The following is an 18,989-nucleotide window of genomic DNA, read 5'->3' on the forward strand; positions in this document are numbered from 1 at the left end:
GTCGATTCTCCTGCTCCTTGGATGGAGAGAGTGTGGTGTTGGAAAAGCACAGCAGGTCAGGCAGCATCCGAGGAGCAGGAGAATCGATAGCCCTTCATCAGGAATGGAGAACCTCTTCAAGGTCGGCATCCTTGGAAGAGGCTTCACAGTTGGGCTGGAAGCAACTAGGAGAAAATGAGGAATGGCTTATGCCCGAAACGTCGAGTCTCCTGCTTCTCAGATGCTGCCTGACCTGCTGTGCTTTTCCGGCATCACACTCTCTCCACCTGCTGAGTTTCTCCAGCACTTTTTCTGTGTTTTGTTTCAGATCTCCAGCATCTGTAGTTTTTTTTCTAACCTCTACTCCATATTTAATCACGCCTGCAGAGAGAAGGAAAGATCTGAACCTTATTAAGTGGAGCAAGCTCAATAGTTTGAAACGACAACACTATTAAAGCCATTATGTTTGGGGCCTTTAAGACCGTTTGCTAACAACATAATTGGCAAATTGAGAAACAAAAGCAGAAATTGTTTGGCAGCATCTGCGGGAAGTAATCCAAACTAACCGCGGACGCTGCAAATCAGAAACAAAAACAGAAATTGCTGGAAAAGCTCAGCAGGTCTGGCAGTATCTGTGGAGAGAAAGCAGAGTGAACATTTCGAGTCCAGTGAGCCTTCCTCAGTACTGAAGTCAGTCGATCCGAAACATTAGCTTTGATTTCTCCCCACAGATGCTGCCAGACCTGCTGAGCTTTTCCAGTAACTTCTGTTTGCGGGAAGAAAGTAGAGTTAAAGATCGTGTCTGTTGATTCTGCGTCAGGTTTAGCTTCCTGCTGAAAAATGGTTTATAATATTATTTGTTATATTATTTGTTAATTCAACAGAGTAGAATTCCATTTAAAATACCATTACAAAGGGCACAGAAAAGAATACATTTCCTTTCAAAACAATAATTAATTTGCAAAACCTATATCCTGATGAAGGGCTTTTGCCCGAAATGTCGGATTCTCCTGCTCCTTCAATGCTGCTGCAACACATTTTCCAGCAACACATTTTCAGCTCTGATCTCCAGCATCTGCAGTCCTCACTTTCTCTATATCCTTTCAAACCGTCTAATCATCATATAGAAATTAATTTTGGTTCTGTGAACATTATCTTCAAGTGATCTGAAACCATTGTCAAAGAATTTCATATTCAGGTTTACCACATATGTCTGGTCATTGAATTCCAAGTCTATAAGTAAATTTAATTTGTGATTATCAGAGACGCAATGCTTTGGGATGAGCTAGTCAATATAAGACCATAAGACATAGGAGTGGAAGCAAGGCCATTCAGCCCATCAAGTCCACTCCACCATTTAATCATGGCTGATGGGCATTTCAATGCCACTTACTCTCACACTCCCTGTAGCCCTTAATTCCTTGCGAGATCAAGAATTTATCAATCTCTCCCTTGAAGATAATTAATGTCCCAGCCTCCACTGGGCTCCCTGGCAATGAATTCCACAGGCCCACCACTCTCTGACTGAATATGAGGAGGTGATGGCCTAGTGTCATCGCTGAAATGATCACCTGGAGATTGAAGACTAGGGTTCAAATCCCACTGATGCCAGCTCCTTGGAATGGTGAGTCCAATGATGACCATGAAAGTGTTGCCAATAATTGGAGAAACCTCTCTGGTTCATTAATGTCCTTTAGAGAAGGAGAGATGATGGCCTGGTGGTGCTATCACTGGACTGTTAACACAGAGATCCAGGATTACTAAATGTTCCAGGGGTCCAGGTTCACAACTCACTCCAGCAGATGGTGGAATTTGAATTCAATTTTAAAATATCAGGAATTAAAAGTCAAAAGATGACCATGCAGCTATTAGATTTCAAGACTGGGAACATGTTTTTAGGGTGAGAGGAGAAAGATTTTAAAAAAGCACATGAGGGCAATGTGTTTTACACAGGGCATAGTTTGTATCTGGAATGAACTTCCTGAGGAAGGGGGTATGGTTACAATATTTAAAAGACATTTGGATAAGAAATGTTTAGAGGGATATGGGTCAGGAGCAGGCAGGTGGCACTAGTTTAGTTTGGGATTATGGTCGGTATGGATTGGTTGGACCGAAGGGTCTGTTTCTGTGCTGGATGACTCTACGATTGCTGGAAAAGCCTAGTATGTCCTTTAGGGAAGGACATTGTCCGGCCTACATGTGACCCCAGACCCACCCTAAGTGATTGACTCTTAACTGCCCTTTAGGACAACTAGAGATGGGCAATAAATAAAAAATTGAAGGACTTGCGAATGCTGTAAATCAGACACAACAACAGAAATCCCTGCAGGTCTGGCAGCATCTATGGAGTGAAATTAGAGTTAACGTCTCAGATTATCCCCTTACCTGAGAAAGGACTTACTGGCACTGGAGGGGTTGCAGAGAAGGTTTATGAGGTTGATTCCGGAGTTGAGGGGGGGTTGGCTCATGAGGAGAGACTGAGTAGACTGGGATTATATTCATTGGAACTCAGAAGATTGAGGTGGGGGGGGCACATATAAAATTATGAAGGGGATAGATAAGATAGAAGTAGAGAGGATATTTCCACTGGCAGGTGTAACCAGGACAAGAGGGTATAGCCTCAAGGTTAGAGGGCACAGGGTTGAGAAGGAACATTTTTCACCCAGAGGGTTGCTAATCAATGGAATTCCTTTCCCAGTGAAGTAGTTGATACTACTTCAGTAAATGTTTTTAAAGTTAAGGTAGATATTTTTTGAACAGTAAAGGAATTAAGGGTTAGGGTGAGCAGGTAAGTGGAGCTGAGTCCATAAAAACATCAGCCATGACCTTACTGAATGGCGATGGCCTACTCCTGCTCCTAGTTCTTATGTTCTTATATTCAGTGACCCTTGACCCGAAACATTAACTCTGATTTCTCTCCACAGATACTGTCAGACCTGCTGAGCTTTTCCAGCAATTTCTGTTTTTGTTTCTGATGGGCAGTAAATGGTGGCCTAAACGGTGATGCCTCTAAGTCCCATGAAGGAATAATGTAATATGAACATCGAGGTGCCAAACGGTGCCAACTCTCCAGTGAACAACACTAGAAAAAATAAAACATAGGGAGATAAACAAAAAGGGCTGAGATTCTGTTCATTTTCTATGAAGACTTTTATTTACCAGATGTAAAATTATTGCAAATGGGAGAGACAAGGGCCATTTGTGCAATAGCCAAGTACCATACAGGGAGAGGCTGAACAGGCTGGGGCTGTTTTCCCTGGAGCATCGGAAGCTGAGGGGTGACCTTATAGAGGTTTAGAAAATCATGGGGGGCATGAATAGGGTAAAGAGACAAGGTCTTTTCCCTGGGATGGGGGAGTCCAGAACTAGAGGGCATAGGTTTAGGGTGAGAGGGGAGAGATATAAAAGGGACCTAAGGGGCAACATTTTTATGCAGAGTGTGGTACGCGTATGGAATGAGCTGCCAGAGGAAGTGATGGAGGCTGGTACAATTACAGCATTTAAAAGGCATTTGGGTGGGTATATGAATAGGAAAGGTTTGGAGGGATATGGGCCGGGTGCTGGCAGGTGGGACTAGATTGGGTTGGGATATCTGGTTGGCGTGGACCGAAGGATCTGTTTCCATGCTGTACATCTCTCTGACTCTATGAATCTAGGACCTTGAAGGGATCATAGAGGATCATAGAATCCCTACAACATGGAAACAGGCCTTTCGGCCCAACAAGTCCACATCAACCCTCTGAAAAGTAACCCGACCAAACCCATTCCCGAGAGTCTATTTCTGTGCTGTTCATCGCTATGAATCTGTGGCTAATGGGTCATTTTAGGTTGATGAAGGGAGGCAGCACAACTCAAGATTGGACGTGATTGGTCAAATGATGGCTGGAGCCTGGGGGCAAGACACATGACGAAAGCCCCCCACAAGGAAGACATTTCATCACAGCTGACAATCCACGAGGTACCACTCCATGTGTTCAGGTGTGATCAGAATGTTCCCATCAGGTTATTGCTGGAGAGCTATCCACAGAGTTAATAAGTGAATAAAATGGCAGTGAAATATAGACACAACAGAAAAGGAATAAAGGCAATCCATAGAGATAATAACCAACAAAGAGATTGATTCCTAAAAAAAGAGTAAAGAATGATCTGATAGAGCTCTTTAAGTTTTGAGAAAAAGACTTTTGATGGAATGGGATAATGAGAGATAGTTTTCTTTTATGGGAGAGAGCTGCACTTGAGTTCATCATTACAAAGTGAAATCCTGCGAGGAATTTATAAAGAAACCTGAGGTATATTCTATGCAACTCAAAAGAATGGAAGGCAATCAAATTGAAACATATAAAAATGTAAATTGGCTTGATAGCGTTGACTCTGTGAGTTTGTTTCTGCTGGTCTATGAAATAAAACATGAGCCAACAGTCTCAAAATAAGATGCTGATCATAGAGTCATAGAGTCGTAGAGATGTACAGCATGGAAACAGACCCTTCGGTCCAACCCGTCCATGCCGACCAGATATCCCAACCCAATCTAGTCCCACCTGCCAGCACCCGGCCCATATCCCTCCAAACTCTTCCTATTCATACACCTATCCAAATGCCTCTTAAATGTTGTAATTGTACCAGCCTCCACCACTTCCTCTGGCAGCTCATTCCATACACATGCCACCGTCTGTGTGAAAACATTGCCCCTTAGGTCTCTTTTATGTCTTTCCACTCTCATCCTAAACCTATGCCCTCTAGTTCTGGACTCCCCCAACCCCAGGGAAAAGACTTTGTCTATTTACCCTATCCATGCCCTCATAATTTTGTAAACCTCTATAAGGTCACCCCTCAGCCTCTGACGCTGTAGGGAATACAGCCCCAGCCTGTTCAGCCTCTCCCTATAGCTCAAATCCTCCAACCCTGGCAACATCCTTGTAAATCTTTTCTGAACCCTTTCAAGTTTCACAACATCTTTCGATAGGAAGGAGACCAGAATTGCATGCAATATTCCAACAATGGCCTAACCAATGTCCTGTACAACCTCAACATGACCTCCCAACTCCTGTACTCAATATTCTGACCAATAAAGGAAAGCATACTAAACGCCTTCTTCACTATCCTCGCTACCTGCGACTCTACTTTCAAGGAGCTATGAACCTGCACTCCAAGGTCTCTTTGTTCAGCAACACTCCCTAGGACCTTACCATTAAGTGTGTAAGTCCTGCTAAGATTTGTTTTCCCAAAATGCAGCACCTCGCATTAATCTGAATTAAACTCCATCTGCCACTTCTCAGACCACTGGCCCATCTGGTCCAGATCCTGTTGTAATCTGAGGTAACTTGCTTCACTGTCCACTACACCTCCAATTTTGGTGTAATATGCAAACTTACTAACTGTACCTCTTATGCTCGCATCCAAATCATTTAAGTAAATGACAAAAAGTAGAGAGCTCAGCACCGATCCTTGTGGCACTCCACTGGTCATAGACCTCCAGTCTGAAAAATAACCCTCCACCACCACCCTCTTTCTTCCACCTTTGAGCCAGTTCTATATCCAAATGGCTAGTTCTCCCTGTATTCCATGAGATCTATCCTTGCTCATCAGTCTCCCATGGGGAACCTTGTCGAATGCCTTACTGAAGTCCATATAGATCACATGTACCACTCTGCCCTCATCAATCATCTCTGCTACTTCATCAAAAAACTCAATCAGGAGATCCAAGATGGCGGCGACTCAGCAAGTCTGAGTTTACAGTGTTCTTCCCAAAACCTGGGTAAAGTGAGTTACTCAGCCCCACCACACTTACCAAACCACCCAAAAAAATTTTCTAACCTTAATTAGCTGCTTACTATTATATTTAAGCAGTTTAATATTAAGTGGATAATGAGTAAACCAAAGGGATCCCGCAGCTCTCAGAAAACAAAGACCCCTCCCCCACCCTCCTCTCCTCCTCTGGCTGCAGCTGATGTAAAAACAGGCCTTGAAGAGATGATTGCCAGGCTGGAAACGACACTCGTCAATTTCATCGCAGAATCCAGACAGAGATGGAATGCATTCGAAGAAAAGCTGCAGAAACACAGCCAGGCTCTAGAGGAATTACAGGGCCGAGTGGAGGGGGCGGAGCTAAAGGCCACGACCTCCGAGGCTGCAGCACAAACAGCTGCAGAACAGGTGCGAGCTCTGGAGCAGAGAGTCCGGGCCTTTGAAATCTACATGGATGACCTGGATAATAGAAATCGGAGAAAGAATATCCGTCTTCTGGGCCTCCCTGAACAAGAAGGGAAAGGACAGTTAGCAGTATTTCTGGAGCGATGGCTGCCCCAGCTTTTAAACCTGGGGGCTGAAACTGACCGGGTAAGGGTGGAGTGGGCCTACCGGGTCGCAGTACGCGGATCTGGCCCAAACCAGCGCCCACGCCCGGTCCTGTTCCGGCTGCAGAGTTATAGGGAGAGGCAGATACTCCTGGATGCCTCCAGAAATCTTGGAAAGGATCCTAAAGCTATGATTCATGAAGGATCCAAGATTATGTTATTTCAGGACTTCTCCCCGGCTTTGGCACGAAGGAGGAAGGCGTTTGATGAGGTGAAGAAATGTCTAAGGAACTTAAATATTCAATACACCTTACGCTACCCAGCGACGTTATGCTTTACCCACGAAGGATCCGAGTATAATTTTAGATCACCAGAAGAGGCTAAGGAACTTTTAGACTCGTTTAAATAAATCGTAAGAGACAATTTATGTTGGCTTGCCTCTTCCACACTCCGTGGGGAGAAGTGGATACTTTACTCTACTTTACTTTTGCTTCTGGGAGCAGGGTTGTCTTCCTTTGCTATTTTATGTTATTATACTTAACTGTAATTTGTTGGAGTTGTAATTTTATAGTTATGTGTGTTTGTACGTGGCATTGATGCTATCAGATATACTCAGGTATGGGTGGGGAGGGGTGGGGGTGGGGCGCTCACTGTTAACTCTAGCTCGGTATTATATCTAAATCCTATTAAGGAGCGCCCGGGTCAAGGGTGGGACACTGTTTGGGAGAGGATATGGTGGACCTTTAGAAAGGAAGTAAGGCCCCCTGAGAACAAGGGGGAGGATCTCCATTCAAACATGTTTTTTTTTTGTTCTTATTGTTTGGAAATAGTTTCCTTTTTATTATACTGTTATGAGTGTATTAGAGAACATTTTCTCTTGTTTGAAGGATGTAAGTGACTCAACTATACACTCTGGATAATTGTGGATTAGATTAGTAGTTAACTGAGTTTCATTGTTTTTCTTTCTTCTTTAGTATCATTCCTTTGAATTTTGATGATTATATATTTAAGATCTATTTTTATATTAATGTTTGTGCTTGAAAGTTTTGTTTATTTTTGTAAATCAGTCAAAATATTAAATTTCTAATAAAAATATCTTTAAAAAAAAAACTCAATCAAGTTTGTGACACATGATTTCTCACGCACAAAGCCATGTTGACTATCCCGAATCAGTCCTTTCCTTTCCAAATACACGTACATCCTGTCTCTCAGGATTCCCTCCAAAACTTTGCCTACCACTGAGGTCAGGCTCATGGTCTATAGTTCCCTGTCTTGTCCTCACCACCCTTCTTAAACAGTGGCACCACGTTTGCCAACCTCCAGTCTTCCAGCACCTCACCTGTGACTATTGATGATACAAATATCTCAGTAAGAGACCCATCAATCACTTCTCTAGCTTCCCACAGAGTTCTAGGGTACACCTGATCAGGTCCTGGGGATTTATCCACCTTTAACCATTTCAAGACATCCAGCACTTCCTCCTCTGTAATCTGGACATTTTGCAAGATGTCACCATCTATTTCCCTACAGTCTATATCTTCCATATCCTTTTCCACAGTAAATACTGATGCAAAATATTCATTTAGTATCTCCCCCATTTTCTGTGGCTCCACACAAAGGCTGCTTTGCTGATCTTTGAGGGGCCCTATTCTCTCCCTAGTTACCCTTTTGTCCTTAATATATTTGTAAACCCCTTTGGATTCTCCTTAATTCCATTTGCCAAAGCTATCTCATGTCCCCGTTTTGCCCTCCTGATTTCCCTCTTAAGTATACTCCTACTTCCTTTATACTCTTCTAAGGATTCACTCGATCTATCCTGTCTGTACTTGACATATGCTTCCTTCTTTTTCTTAACCAAACCCTCAATTTCTTTAGTCATTCAGCATTCCCAATACCTACCAGCCTTCCCTTTCACCCTGACAGGAATATACTTTCTCTGGATTCTTGTTATCTCATTTCTGAAGGCGTCCCATTTTCCAGCCGTCCCTTTACCTGTGAACATCTGCCTCCAATCAGCTTTTGGAAGTTCTTGCCTAATACTGTCAAAATTGGCCTTTCTCCAATTTTTAGAACTTCAACTTTTAGATCTGGTCTATCCTTTTCCATCACTATTTTAAAACAAATAGAATTATGGTCAATGGCCCCAAAGTGCTCCCCCACTGACACCTCAGTCACCTGCCCTACTTCATTTCCCAAGAGTAGGTCAAGTTTTGCACCTTCTCTAGTAGGTACACCCACATACTGAATCAGAAAATTGTCTTGTACACACTTAAGAAATTCCTCTCCATCTAAATCTTTAACACTATGGCAGTCCCAGTTGATGTTTGGAAAGTTAAAATCACCTACCATAACCACCCTATTATTCTTACAGATAGCTGAGATCTCCTTACAAATTTGTTTCTCAATTTTCCTCTGACTATTGTGGGATCTATAATACAATCCCAATAAGGTGACCATCCCTTTCTTATTTCTCAGTTCCACCCAAATAACTTCCCTGGATGTATTTCCGGGAATATCCTCCCTCAGCACAGCTGTAATGCTATCCCTTATCGAAAATGCCACTCCCCCTCCTCTCTTGCCTCCCTTTCTATCCTTCCTGGAGCATTTGTATCCTGGAACATTAAGCTGCCAGTCCTGCCCATCCCTGAGCCATGTTTCTGTAATTGCTTTGATATCCCAGTCCCATGTTCTGAACCATGCCCTGAGTTCATCTGCCTTCCCTGTCAGGCCCCTTGCATTGAAATAAATGCAGTTTAATTTATTAGTCCTACCTTGTCCCTGCCTGCCCTGACTGTTTGACTCACTTCTGTTCTCAGCTGTACCCGTCTCAGATCGATCTCTTTCCTCACTATCTCCCTGGGTCCCACCTTCCCACCTTACTATTTAAATCCTCCCAAGCAGTTCTAGCAAATTTCCTTGCCAGTATTTTAGTCCCCTTCCAATTTAGGTGCAATCCGTCCTTCTTGTACAGGTCACTTCTACCCTAAAAGAGATTCCAATGATCCAAAAATGTGAATCCTTCTCCCATACACCAGCTCCTCAGCCATGCATTCATCTGCTCTATCCTCCTATTCCTGCCCTCACTAGCTCATAGCACTGGGAGTAACCCAGATATTGCTACCCTTGAGGACCTCCTTTTTAAAATTCTACCTAACTCTCTATAATCTCCCTTCAGAGTCTCTTCGTTGGTTCCAATGTGGACAATGACCTCCTGCTGGCCCCTCTCCCCTGTGAGAACATTCTGCACCCTCTCGGAGACATCCTTGATCCTGGCACCAGGGAAACAACACACCATTCTGCTTTTTCTCTGCTGGCCACAGAAATATCTGTCTGTACCTCGGACTAGAGAGTCCCCCAAACACAATCAATCTCTTGGAACCCGACGTACCCCTCGTTGCATTCGAGCCAGTCTCAATAGCAGAAACTTGGCTGTTTGTGCTACGTTCCCCTGAGAATCCATCACCCCCTACATTTTCCAAATCAGCATTCCTGTTTGAAATGGGTATATCCACAAAAGACTCCTGCACTACCTGCCTACCTCTCTTACCCTTCCTGGAGTTAACCCATCCATGTGACTGTATCTGAAACTTTCCCCCCTTTCTATAACTGCTATCCATCACATACTATAGCATTTGGGACTATGAGTCATAGAGTCATAGAGATGTACAGCATGAAACAGACCCTTCGGTCCAACTCGTCCATTCCGACCAGATATCCCAACCCAATCTAGTCCCACCTGCCAACACCCGGCCCATTTCCTTCCAAACCCTTCCTATTCATATTCCCATCCAAAAGCCTCTTAAATGTTGCAATTGTACCAACCTCCACCACTTCCTCAATGGCAACCCCCAGATTATTGATAGTGGGAGATTCAGTAATAGTGACACCATTGAACGTCAAGGGGCAGTGATTAGATTGTTTCATAACGGAGAAATTTGGTTATTGCCTGAAATTTGTGCGGCACAAACGTTACTTGCCACTTGTCAGCCCAAGGCCTATATATTGTTCAGGACTTGTTGTATTTGAACATGGACTACTTCAGTATCTGAGGAATTGCAAATGGTGCTGAACATTGTGCAATCATCAACAAACGTCCCTACCTCTGACCTTATGATGGAGGACATAAAGTCATTGATGAAGCAGCTGAAGATGGTTAGGCCTAGGATACTACCCTGAGGAACTCCTGCAGAGATGTCCTGGAGCTGAGATGACTGACCTCCAACAACCACACCATCTTTTTATGTGTCTCCAACCACCGGAGAATTTGCCCCCTGATACCCATTGGTTCCAGTTTTGCTAGGTGTCCTCGATTCCACACTCGGACAAATGTTGCCTTGATGTCAAGGGTAGTCACTCTCACACCAGGTCTCAACTCTTTTGTCCATGTTTGAACCAAAGCTGTGGAGAAGCTACTTCAGTTAAAGTGTTGTGATTCGTGGGAATTCTCTACCTCAGAGTCTAGCAGCTATTCCATTGTCTAAGGCCAGGAAAGACATTTTTTGTTCTTTCAGGGAAATCAAGGGACATGGGACCTGATGAGAAAGTGGATATGAAGATCAGCCTTAATCATATTGAATGGTGTGCTCAATGGGCTGAATGGCCAGCTTCTGTTCCTATTCCTCATCTTCTTGAGTTCCTATGGTCCATGCATGGTGAGAATGTGGAATGATCTACTATAGGGAGAGGCTGAAATGAATAGTATTGATGTATTGAAGACTGCAAGACCATTTGGGGGACTGTGTGTGTGTGTGTGTGTGTGTGTGTGTGTGTGTGTGTGTGTGCAAGAGAGACCCAATTTGCATAAATACATATTCCATTCTGCTACAGAGCTATCTGTAGAGGATACAACAGCCGAGTGATATTATCACAGGACTGTTAATCCAGATACAAGATTAGAGTGGTGCTGGAAAAGCACAGCCAGTCAAGCAGCATCCAAGGAGCAGGAAAATTGATGTTTCATGCAAAAGCCCTTCATCAGGAATGTTGATCCAGAGAACCCCAGGTAATGTCCTCGGGACCTGGGTTCGAATCCTGATACAGCAGATGATGGAATCTGAATCCAATAAATATCTGGAATTAAGAGTCTAATGATGACCCTGAGTCCATTTTCAGAAAACTCACCTGATTCATGAATGTCCTTTAGGGAAGGAAACTGCCATCTTTACCTGGTCTGGCCTATAAGTGACTTCAGACCCACAGCACTTCCTCTGTCAGCTCATTCCATACACGCACCCCCTCTATGTGAAAATGTTGCCTCTTAGGTCCCTTTTATATCTTTCCCCTCTCATCCTAAACCTATGCTCTCTAGTTCTGGACTCCCCTACCCCGGGGAAAAGACCTTGTCTATTTACCATACCCATGGCCCTCACGATTCACCCAGGAACAAGAAGTAGGAGTTACAAAGGGAAGACCACAACCTGGTCATTGAGGGGAGTGATATTTCCTTAAGGGACAGTGATCCTTTAATTGATGAATGAAGGAACAGTTGACCTATTAGATATTACTCCCAGTCTTAGCTTCAATCCAATTCTACATCAGCGACAGTCTCACCTTTTGAGTGTCACTACCCCTGATAGGAGGCCCAACTCTCAACAGTGTTCAGGTTGTTTCTTCTGCAGGAGGTATTTTGAAGGATAAACATTTATCAGAATCTTGAATGATGAGGAATTTCAACGGTGGGGATAGATTGAAGACATTGGGACCATTTCTCCATGGAGAGAAGCCTGGGAGGAGATCTGACAGAGGTTTCAAAAATCGTGAGTGAGGCTGGAAAGAGTAGAGAGGGAGAAGGTGTCCCTGATTATAAAAGGAACAAGTTGGCGTAGATTATAAGGGACATGCAATAGAACCAAGCATGAAGTGAGGAAATGCTGTTTCACTTTCCCTGGAGCGTCGGAGGCTGAGAGGTGACCTTATAGAGGTTTATAAAATCATGAGAGGCATGGAAAGGGCAAATAGACAAAGTCTTTTCCCTGGGGTGGGGGAGTCCAGAACTAGAGGGCATAGATTTAGGGTGAGAGGGGAAAGATATAAAAGAGACCTAAGGGGCAACTTTTTCACACAGAGGGTGGTATGTATATGGAATGAGCTGCCAGAGGAAGTGGTGGAGGCTGGTACAATTACAACATTTAAAAGGCATTTGGATGGATGTATGAATAGGAAGGGTTTGGAGGGATATGGGCTGAGTGCTGGCAGGTGGGACTAGATTGGGTTGGGTTATCCAGTCAGCATGGACGGGTTGGACCAAAGGGTCTGTTTCCGTGCTGCACATCTTTCTGATTCTATGACCCAGTTAGGATAGGGGGTTCACGGTCTGGAAATGTGGTGGAGACAGGTTCAATTGAGGCATTCAAGAGGGGCAATGGATGTTCTTTTGGACAGAACTAATGTACAAGGGTATGGGGAAAAAGCAGGAGATTGGCTCTAGGTCACGATGCCCATTTGAAGAGCCAGTGCAGGCATAATGGGCCGATTGGCCTCATTGCGCTGCATGATTGTGAGGGTTGAACTGTGGTGCCAGATACCACCCTGGAAATCTAATAAATAATTTGGATTGTAAACAAGAAAGCGCGGTCAGGACAATGTTTGCTTTTTTGGTTCCAACTCCAGTCATTACTGGCAGGTATCATCAGTTACGTTTCCCAGTCTGATTCATTTCAGTTTTGTTTTGTACTAAAGGGCTACCAATCTTGTCAAGGTAAAATAATTAAGTGACTTCCCTCCCTGCAGTCCATAACAAATTGAAATTGTGTGAATGGCTGTGTAAATTAGCCACCCCGATGACTGATATGTTTATGCACTTTTAGTATAGTGCCGTTCGATTAAACGCTGATTCAGTCCTGAACTCCAATTCCCGGGTCTCCCTTTCACAGATTAATGTGCCGTTTACTTTGTTGTAAATACCATTGCCCAGTTCCTCCCGGCCCTTTCAGACTGCGTTTGTTGCCACCTTAACCACTGGGGGCACAGTTGCCACTTGTGCCCTTGACCAGTCAATGTCAGCTATGCACTGGCCAGTTGCCCAACACAGGGCAAGGGAACCCACAACAGCTGCCGCTGAGGGGTAGAGCAAGAGGCTAGTTGACCTCAATCCCATGGCATCAATGTGGACTTCACCAGTTTCCTCATCTCCCCTTCCCCCACCTTACCCCAGTTCCAACCTTCCAGCTCAGCACAGTCCTCATGACCTGTACATCTGTCAATCTTCCCTCCCACCTATCCACTCCACCCCCCCTCTCCGACCTATCACCTTTACCCCTGCCTCCATCTACCTATTGCACTCTCAGCTACTGTCCCCCCAGCACCACCTCCCTCCCATTTATCTCTCCACCCCTGAGGCTCCCTACCTCATTCCTGATGAAGGGATTTTGCATGAAACGTCAATTTTCCTGCTCCTCGGATGCTGCCCGACCTGCTGTGCTTTTCCAGCACCACTCTAATCTTGACTCAGTCTTTAGTGAGCTGCCCCCACTGTTGTAGACCATGTTACCCTGTGGTAGCTTTGCTGCCACTTTCACTATAGGGAGCTTTAGGGTTTGCTGGGCCTAGTGTGGTCCAGAAATAAACTCTCTTCCTAGTTCAACTAGCACGGGCTAAAGTGTACTCATTGGGCCAACTAGAAGTCATCACCACCAGAAGAAGAGACAGAGCGCCGTAGATAAAGAGAAGGGCATTTCCTCCCAACTAGGAAACAACGGACCCCCCGAAGTCCACCCTCCACCCAGTGAGAACCAGGGGGTACCCACTGCCCCACAACTACAGGTAACTGAAAGCTGTGATCCTCTGACAGTCCCATTGTCAGACACAGAACTGGACGGTGCGGACCCTTGCCTTGGCTCAATGACACCAGAGCGGGTAAATGACCCCAGTGAGGAGCTGGATAGCTACCTCAGCCCAGCGAAGGTCCAGCAGTTCGTGCTCACCATGGGGATGCAGACAGCTACCCCAGAGACAGGACAGTCAAATGGACAATGGTAACCCCATAAACTGGGGGTTAAAGAAGGTTCCTTTGCTATCGTATAACAGGGCACCCACTCACTAGGTGGGTTCCACTGAAGCCACAGCTAAACAATAAGAGACTGGATGGTTAATAAAGGGAACTGTAAATAGGATAACTGTAAATTCGATTAATTCAATCTGTTCTTTGTAATGTTAAGACATGCAATGTATATATCTATGAACATTGTACAGGTACCAAAGATTTATTTCTAGGAATAAAGTATATTTTGAAATAAAAAAAACTAGAAGAGGCAGAAAACCACTGCCTCTGGTCCAACTAGAAGAGGGCTAAATCTACACTTTGGTATAACATAAAGCGACTGAAAGCCACTACGCTGGTCTTACTAGAAAAAGCTGAAAATAACCTCACCTGGTCTCACCAGAAAACACTGAAGAGGCTATAAGCCATTTTCCCTGGTCTAACTAGAAGGTGCTTTTTCATTTGACAGGAAGCAGTTCGTTGTGACCAGTCGGTATTTGCTTCATAGTTCACCCCTTTCTGAACAACGCCCTCCATTTGTGCAGCACCATTTAACGCGGCTAAATCTCCCAAAACATTTCACAGGAGTGAATGTCCAGCAACTCTCGGGCTTTCGGATAAACAGGAGGCGGGATGGGAGGTACATCACAGGGGGCGAGTGGGAGCTGGAGAGGCGGAACGGTTTAGTGAGGGTGTTCCAGAGCTCAGAGCCCAGGGCAGCTGGAAACGTGACCATCAATGGAGGAGCGACAGATATCAGCGATGGGCAGAAGACCAAAATCGCAGGGGGACGGCAAAGATCTCAAAGATTTGTGAGTCTGGAGGAGGTTTCAGAGATCAGGAGATCACAGTAAAGCAAGGATGAGAATTGTTCTCACTTGTCTTATCAGCTTTGAGAGACAGAACAAAGGGGGAAGCAAATAGGAAGATGAGGGGATGATGGTAAGGAGGCCAGAGTGAATTGACACTGGGCTGTGAATGGAATTAAAATCAGTTGACTTCCCCTGTGAGTGTGTGAGGGCAGTCTCCTGATTGGCTCAGATCCAATCCAGACCAGCCACAAAACGCCTGCAGCATATGTTGCCTGCTTTCTGTAATATGAATCATTTGGTGCAATTGGCTGGTTTTTGCAGTTAAATTAGGTACAAGTGGAGGTAGCAGGCTTTGTTTGGCTGCTGGTATAAACTGGCTCGGCATTAACATGTATCACTGTGCACTGAGCAGGTGGCTAACCGGACGCTATTCAGTTGTCTCTATTGACTAGTTCAAAGTGGTCTCTGTTTTTAAATATTATCCTGACCAAGACGAAACCATTGCCTTTTCTCTCAAAGGACAGAAACTCTGTGGGACTTGATTGGCCAGGACCTGCTGGAGGTGTATGTCAGTATGCTTCGGGCAGGTACCATGAGTGAATCCATGAGGAAAGGCATCATCCCCCTCATCTACAAGCGGAAGGGGGAGAGGGAGGAACTCAAAAATTGGAGACCAATCTCACTGTTGAATGCGAAGTACAAAATCCTGTCAAAGGTAGTTGCCAAAGCCGGTTGGAGAACCGTGAAGCCCCTCTTTGAGTCCCCAGCGGACTGGTGGGAAACAGTAAAAAGGAACATCAAGAGGTTCTTCATCCTCAAAGGTGTTCAGGAGGCGAGAGAGAGGCGGGGAAAACTGTCCCAGCTCCAGGAAAGTATGCAGAACCTGTTCCTGCTGCAGACGATGGGGGCCGATGTTACGGAGGACCTCAAGGAGGTGAAGGGCCAGCAAGCCTCGCTCTTTGCCTCAGAGGCTTCCAAGATAATCTTCCGGTCCAGGGTCCGCTCGGTGGAGCAGGACGAGACGTGCTCACGTTTCTTCTTCCAGAAGGTGCACAAAGAGAGCTCTGTGCTCAGCAGCCTGAAGGAAGAAGACGGCTCGATAACGTCATCTCAGGCTGACGTCATGAGGATCAGTAAATCCTTCTATGCCAGTCTGTATGACGCGAAGCCAACTGACAGCGCGGCCTTACAGTCGTTCCTATCCTCTATCACGGAGGTCTTAGATGACAGAACATGCAAGAGGCTGGACCAGCCGCTATCTCTGGACGAGCTGACCAAGGCCCTCGAGTCCTTCGAACAGAATAAAACTCCCGGAAGTGACAGCTTACCGGTCAAGCTCTATTCCGCTCTGTGGGATTTGATTGGCCAGGACCTGCTGGAGGTGTATGTCAGTATGCTTCGGGCAGGTACCATGAGTGAATCCGTGAGGAAAGGCATCATCCCCCTCATCTACAAGCGGAAGGGGGAGAGGGAGGAACTCAAAAATTGGAGACCAATCACACTGTTGAATGCGGATTACAAAATCCTGTCAAAGGTAATCGCCAACCGGGTCAGGTCTGCTCTGGGGTCGGTGATTCACCCTGACCAAACCTGTGCTGTGCCGGGCAGGAAGATCGCTGAGAGTCTCACACTCCTCAGGGATACAATCGCCTAAGTGCAGGACCGAGGGTTGGACACCTGCCTGATCAGCCTGGACCAGGAGAAAGCCTTTGACAGGATATCACACAGGTATATGAGAGATGTTCTCTCCAAAATGGACTTTGGGGAGGGAATCTGCAATTGGATCAGACTGCTCTACACCAACATTGTCAGTGCAGTCTCAATCAATGGGTGGGAATCAGATAGCTTCCCAGTCAGGTCTGGAGTCAAGCAGGGCTGCCCTCTCTCTCCTGCCTTGTTTGTGTGCTTCATACAGCCATTTGCCGAGTCCATCAGGAAGGATGCGAGCCTGAGGCAGGTGACTATTCCTAGAAGCAGGGGCCTACAAGTCAAGGCCTCCCTGTACATGGATGACGTCACTGTTTTCTGCTCGGATCCGCTGTCCGTGCGCAGACTCATGTGCATATGTGACCAGTTCAAACGGGCCTTGGGGGCCAAGGTAAACCGAGCGTGGCCATGCTCTTTGGGAACTGGGCCGACCAATCCTCGATCCCCTTCACCTGAAGGTGCTGGGTATTTGGTTCGGGGGGGGCTGGGGTGTGCGCCAAGTCTTGGGAGGAGCGTATCAGCAAAGTGAGGCAGACACTGGGCAGATGGAAGCTACGGTCACTCTCCATCACGGGAGAAAACCTGGTCATCAGGTGTGAGGCACTGTCATTGCTGCTATACGTGACACAGGTCTGGCCTATTCCCAGAACCTGTGCCGCTGCAGTCACCCGGGCCATCTTCCAATTTACATGGAGGCCAAAGATGGACCAGGTCCGAAGGGACTCAATGTATAAAGATCTGGGCAACGGGGGGAAAGCGTACACCCAATGCCACCCTCACCCTGATGGCCAGCTTTGTGTGTGGCTGCATCAAGCTGTGCGTGGATCCCCGGTACGCAAACACCAAGTGTCACTACGTACTGAGGTTCTACCTGTCCCCGGTGTTGCGAAGGATGGGCCTGACCTCGCTGCCGCGGAACGGTCAGAGTAGTTGGACCCTTCCGTACCACCTGTCCTTCGTGGAGAAGTTTATGAAAAAAAAACACCTTTGACCACAAGTCCATCAGGAAGTGGTCAGCACGTAGTGTCCTCGAGACCCTTCGGGAAAAGGAGAGGGCAGGTCCCATCAAGCGGTTCCATTAGCAGACTGTCAAAGCCATTTGGCAGAATGCCTCATTGCCAGAACTTTCCAACAAGCACCAAGACATGGCTTGGCTGGTGGTGAGAAGGGCTCTGCCTGTGAGATCCCTTATGCATGCCCGGACTCTCAGCCGCACTGCACGCTGCCCTCGAAGCAGCTGCGGGGGGGGGACGAGACTGTCACACACCTCCTTCTGGAATGTGCCTATGCAGAGGAAGTCTGGAGGGGAATGCAGTGGTATTTGTCGAGGTTCGTCCCGAGCAGCGCCGTGACGCGGGACTCCGTGCTCTACGGCCTGTTCCCCAGGACGCACACCGAGACGAACATCAACTGCACCTGGAGGATCATCAACTCGGTGAAGGACGTTCTCTGGGTGGTCCGAAACCTGTTGATCTTCCAGCTGAAGGAGTTGACTCCGACTGAGTGTTGCAGACTGGCACATTCCAAAGGTCCAGGACTACAGGACTACCTGGCACATTCCAGGTTGAGGGACACGCTGAAGCTTGGGGCAGCTGCCGCCAAGGCGCGGTGGGGAAAGACCACCGTTTAACATCTGCCTGTCTAAAGAAGAACAGGGGGCCCATGCAGTCATTTGGGCTCCACTGACACCTCAGCTAAATATATGGGCGTATGATTGATAAACATATAGACCTGTATATACAAATGATAAATTCTGATCTCTGTATGCAAATGTTTACGTATGTATGGCATGCCCAACTGTATGGACCATCAAAATATTTTATGAATAAAGTATACTTTTGAAATAAAAAAAAGGACAGAAACATGGTTGAGCTGGTATTTTACAATGGTAAGGGATCAGCCTGTGATTTATACAATGCCAGAGGTCTATTGATTCACACTCACTGTCCTTGCAAGAGTCCCAGAAAATGAATTAAATGGATTGAACTCTCAGATGTAATTTAGACTTCGAATTGGTGTCACCATAGTCCCAGAGGACTGATAAAGAGAGGCACTGGTGCTGAACTTAACCTGAGAGTCAACACCCTTCAGCCAAGGGACAGGGTCAAGTAAGTAGGGTTGACATGGTATCCTGAGTTGGTGCAGGAATTGAACCCACGCTGTTGGTATAGTCTACTTCATGAACCAGCCATCCAAGTGAACCACGTCCTACTTCTGAGC

The sequence above is a fragment of the Hemiscyllium ocellatum genome, chromosome 33, assembly GCF_020745735.1.
Source record: "Hemiscyllium ocellatum isolate sHemOce1 chromosome 33, sHemOce1.pat.X.cur, whole genome shotgun sequence".
NCBI lineage: Eukaryota > Metazoa > Chordata > Chondrichthyes > Orectolobiformes > Hemiscylliidae > Hemiscyllium > Hemiscyllium ocellatum.